This window comes from Citrus clementina, unplaced genomic scaffold (genome assembly GCF_000493195.1).
Source record: "Citrus clementina cultivar Clemenules unplaced genomic scaffold, Citrus_clementina_v1.0 scaffold_6, whole genome shotgun sequence".
NCBI classification, from domain to species: domain Eukaryota; kingdom Viridiplantae; phylum Streptophyta; class Magnoliopsida; order Sapindales; family Rutaceae; genus Citrus; species Citrus x clementina.
This window is the reverse complement of record NW_006262139.1, coordinates 6,104,299-6,110,109: the sequence shown is the minus strand read 5'-3', so window position 1 is coordinate 6,110,109 and position 5,811 is coordinate 6,104,299. Positions and strand designations below refer to the sequence as shown.

General features: G+C 29.1%; 1 pseudogene; it reads right to left on the bottom strand.

The window, feature by feature from the left end:
- Positions 1 to 5,484: 5,484 nt before the first annotated feature.
- Positions 5,485 to 5,811, bottom strand: part of LOC18038428 — a 26,219-nt pseudogene continuing 25,892 nt past the window's right edge.

Below are 5,811 nucleotides of genomic sequence, written 5' to 3'. Positions count from 1 at the left end.
TTCAAATATAAATAAGTTTATATTATTTTAATTAAATATTTCCCTCCACAAGAGAATAGTAGTTATAGCACTTCTTTCTCTTCAATAATGATGACATAAAAAATAATCTCAATTAAAGAGGGAGAAGTCTCTCTTCAATATTAAAGAGAGAGAAACACTATCTCATTTGAAAAATCTTATTTGAAAAATCTTTTGGAGCCTTCAATACTTATATGACTCCTCATATAAGGAGTAAAATATCATCAAAAGAATTTTTTGGTAATACTCTAAGTTCAAATTTCGGAGATAAAGGTTAAAAAGTGAATGATTAGGACTTTTCCCATCCCTTTACCTTCTAAAAGTTAACAAGAAAGTATATTTTTCTTATAATAATTTAACAAACTAATGACAAAAATTTCAAAATAATAATAGTTTTGAGGAGAAATGACCCGATTCATCAAAATACATATGCCCTGTCTATTTGTAAAAAAATTATAAAAAAAGTGTTAAAAAGTTTTTAAAAGTTATGTTTGTGTGGAGATGAATGAAGTAAAATTATTAAAACAACAACCTTATAATCACTTTCAGGTTCAACATGTCGTTCATGGTTTTAATGATGCAACTCATAAGCTGGACTAAATTAGGTTAAACAAGTGATCAATAAAATTGACATTTCACTAACATTAAGGGTTTATATGAGTTTAAAAATACAAAGGGTTTTGATTTTTTTTTTCAAACAATTAAGAAGATGGGTACGGGTCGGATAGGGTCTCAATCAACCTAACTTGTGTATATACAGTGTGGGTTTGAAAAAATCCAACCAAGTGTGGGTTGGGCTTGTCTCAAAAAATTTATTTGTTTTTCCAAATATTAATAGAAAATTAAAAAATTAATTAACAACTGAAAAAAACACAAATTACCATTATCTATCAAATTTCAAAGTTCATCGTCCAAAAATTTAACACGAATATATATTATAATTTTAACTATATATAAAAAATATATAATATCGTGATTTGCGCGTTGGAAAATCTATATTTGGCGTTGCAAAAAAGATGCACTATACTCTATTAAAAATACATTTGATCTAAACTCTAAAGTTACACAAACAAATTCACTTAGTCAAACGTAAAAGTATTACCCTGAAAAAAAATTCACTCACTGGAAAAAGTAAAAGATATGTGGCTTTCATATCTCAACTCTAACAGCGGCAAGGTAAAAAACACCAACATTGCTAGAATGAATGAATAAATGATGAGTGGAGGACGTTTAAGAGGATGATGGTGGAGCAGGGTCGGCTCTAGCACATTAGCGGCCTTAGGCGAAATTTTTGTATGGAGCCTTTCTCTATTTAAAAACAACAATTCTTAAAACCATTAAATAATCTCATTATTTTATTTTAATGAAACATAAGAAAGACATTTCATTTATAGTACAATAAAATCACATTTAGTTTTACAAGTTTCATAATACAAGCACCAGTTGATCAACATTTTCAACACCAACAATAAGCCCTCAAATCAAAAGACTGCATGTAAATTAACAGCTTTAAAAACTGACATTATGAATGCTACTGCCTCCTGGAAATTCAAACTGTAGCAGGAAAATAGGAAATATTCTGAAAACTCCATCTCTGTCACAAAATCACATATTTGATAGGACCATAACCCATGAGATAATGTGACTATATCATTACTCCAATAGTTCAACCGCTTCATGTTTTGATCCTTGTTCAATGCAATACTAACACAAGTAATTAATCAATTAAAAATTATTCTTCTTGCTTTTTTAGATGCAAAGTTATTAATTAAATCCTCAAAATTTAGGTTACCTAAAAAATCTTTTTCAATTGATAACATAGCTAATCTATTTAATCTTTCTTGTGACATTGTTGATCTTAAAAAAGATTTTATCAATTTCAATTTTGAAAAACTCCTCTCAACTGAAGCAACAGTTATAGGTATTGTCAATAATATTCTATAAGCAACAAATGCATTAGGAAAAGATCCTATCTTTTTAATATAATTAAGAATGTCAAGTGGAGTATTTATTTTAATTTGTAAAACTTCTTTCAAAACTTTTAACTTTGAAAACAAATCTAATCCATCAATATCAGAAACACATATCATATTTCAAAGACTTTTCAAGATGCATGCAACTATTTTTCAAACTATCATCATCTAATGATTTTAAATTTTCAAAACTAAATAAAAATCCAAAAATGCTTTCATATAATTCAAACAGCTGAAATCTAATCTTGATAGAAGAAATAGCTTGATCGACAGTATATATAAAGTAATCAATGCTAAAAGAATTTTCATAGGACAAAATTCTTTCTTCATATTATTATTCTCACCAAATATAGGTTTTCTACGAATTACACGTTTTTCTTGAAATTTTGGCTCTATTCTCATTTCACTTGTAATCTCTTTAGCTGAAACAATAGCTGACACATAAGCATGTTCTCTATAATTTTCAAAAAAAGATGTAAGACCTTTTAGTTGATTTATGGCAACATCGATTTGCATATCTTGCTTTTGTAAGTTTTTACTAACAGTGTTCACAGCAAATAATATATCATACCAAATAGTCATACCTAATAAAATTTCAAAGTTTTCCAACCCATATGTTGCTAAACATTTAGCTTCACTCTTTGTTTTAGGATCTTCACCAAATTCTGCCAATTGGAGTAAAACATCTCTAATTTGTGGGGTTTGAAACCTTATTGCTTTAACTCTTTCTATGTGACTTTCCCAACGAGTTTGTGATAATGATTTAACAATTAAATTAGGTACATGATCTTTTAAAATTTTTCATCTCTTAGTTGAAGAAGAAAACAATGAATAAATACGTTGTAACACTCCAAAAAATGAAGTAGCTTTAGAACAAGAATTAGCCATATCACAAAGTACTAAATTAAGACTATAACAACCAAATGGTGTATAAAATGCTCTAGGATTTATTTCTAACAATTTTTTTTGTACACCTTGATTTTTTCCTTTCATATTAGATCCATTATCATATCCTTGTCCTCTTACATCATTAATATCAAGCTCAAGTGTTTTTAATACATCCACAAGTTCACTAAACAAACCTTTTCCAGTGGTTTCATCTACCTTTAAAAATCCTAAAAAGTATTCTTCTACATTTACTAGATTTGTTGAAATATCTATACATCTTAGTATGAGAGACATTTGTTCTTGGTGACTTGCATTTGGAGTACAATCAAGTATAACTGAAAAATATTTTGCTTCCTTGACTTTGTTAACAATTGATTTTTTTATTTCATGTGCTAGTATCAAAATTAATTCATTTTGTATGTTATGCCCAAGATAATGATTATGAATTTCACCTGTTTTAATACGTCGAATGTGCTCTTGCATTGTTGGATCAAATTCTGCTATCATTTCAATGAAAGTTAAAAAATTTCCATTGTTCTCTTCATAGATCTTCTCATTTGTTCCACGAAATGCTAAATTATTTTTTGCAAGATTTTTTACAACAGCAATAATTCTTATTAGTACTTTCTTCCAATGTTCTTTCTCCTTGTTTATTCTTTTTTGAGCATCTTTATCAATTGTTCTTCTTGTTGACAATCTTGTTTCTAAATCAACCATCCATTCATATTAGTTATATTCATTAGTTGTTTCATGTCGTTTAAGTTTAGCACTAAGATTTTTCCAATCTCTTGACCCTTCATCACTTAGCTGAGTTTTGCTACAACTTATATTGAACAATTTGCAACAGAAAAAATATACTCTGTCAAAATCTTTTGAATATTTTAACCATTTTCTATCATGTTTTTCTCCATTTGGTAGTATTTTAACATAAAATGTGTTAGAAAAATGCCTAAGATTTTCATCTTTTGGATAAGCTACATCATACTCTCTAATTGGGCCTTTTTCTACTAAAAGATCTCTTAACTTTATATCTATTTTTTCCCATCTTCCCGAATCATAAATGCTATGTGGAATAGATAAATTTTCTACATTAGCTATGCCACTATCAATTTCAGTTTCTTTTAAATTTTCTTCTTCAACATTGTTTTCTTCATTTTTTTCTAATTCTTTTGGAGCCAATTGTTGTTCTTGTTCAATTACTAATCCTTCACTTAAATCTCTATCTTTTTTACTACATGTGACAAACTTATCAAGAGCCCCATTTTGAGATTCAACTAGTTTTTCAATTCTTCTTCTTTTCAGTAGTTTTTCATACCCGAATGCATATTTCCTAGTTGACATCTTCAATTTTAAATAACAAACAGAATCAAACAAACAAATAAATTAACAAACAACAAATCTTCTCCTATAAAGTACTAATATTATATATGAAAACAAACAAACAAACAAACAAAAGCATAAACAAATAATAAAAAAACACAAATACTTGAAAAGTGAGAATGAAATAATTAGAATGAGTGCACCTAGAAAAAAAAGATGATGACAAATTCACAAATAGGTAATGGGTTTTCTTTCTTAAGTACAAAGAATGCCGAATTTGATAAATTGGAGCAGATGAGATGCCGAATTCAATCAATGGGAGCAAATAATTAGAATCCAATAATTTCGAATTTGATCACTGGAAGGAGATGAGATGATTAGATGAAGCTTGAATTATGGAATTGAGAATGAATATTCTAGACTTTCTTGCTGAGGAAGAGAGAATTGAAAAGACAAAGGATTTGGGCGTTGCTTTTAAGGTGTTTAATTGTAAAAAGAATATTGAAAGTTTTATTGAAAAGATAATTGAAATATTTAATTACCGTTTGTATTAAATAATTAGTTACCATTTAGGAAGTCAAAGATAATTGTATTAAATAATTAGTTGTGAAAATTGGGCCTTCCTATTTTTGGGCTCTAGGCGGGTGCCTATTCGGCCTAACAGTGGAGCCGGCCCTATGGTGGAGATGACTCCCACATCACTAGCGTTTAACAATGGATATAAACAAGAGATGATGAACAAAATCTCTTTTGTAGGTTATATTAGTATGATTGTGTAGATCCAGTGATGGGGATTCTAATGGAACTAAATTTGACATTAGCGGACAGTGATGGGGAGTGGTCGGTGATGGTGGACTATGCATTTTGATAGCCAGCGGTCGGTTTTTAATTTTGTTAATAATAATTAAAATTAATTCATGTAAGAATAAAATAATTAAATATAATACAGCCCATATTATACAAAACATAGTTCTATACTAATTTTGAAACCCTCTTAATATAATACAATACATTCTAATACATTATATTATAGTCCAGTATAATACAATAAAACACACTAAACGCACTCTCTAGATTTTTAATTTATTTTCCCCTAGTATTCAGATGATCTCATTGATGAGATGATGAATTAAATTTATAATTGATGAACAATATAGACGTACAAATATTAAACCTTATTTATAGTAAAATCTGGTTTGTTTACCTAACAGATTTACCACTAGCTTGCAGCATGGATATATATATATATATATATATATGATTAATTAATTAGTTAATAAATTAACTAGCAGTGCTGGTACGTAGTAGTACTTGGAGGGTCCTCGAGCTTCCAGAAGCCATTATCTATTTGAGACATGCTCTTGTTCTTGATGGTTCACCAATTAGGTGGTACCCCATGTTTATCGTTTAAAAGATCGAATCCTTTGTTAACAAGTGAAATATCGCGATCAATTGCCAACACAAAACCATCATCATCATCCCCTTGTGACGTCCCTGCAATTCCATGCGGGTAATTCTCTAAATTATGCAAAACTGAAGGAAGAGATAGAGGGGGTATAACCGTCTTTACGTATGTTGATTCGGTGGTGTCGATTTTCAACTCTCGTCCCAC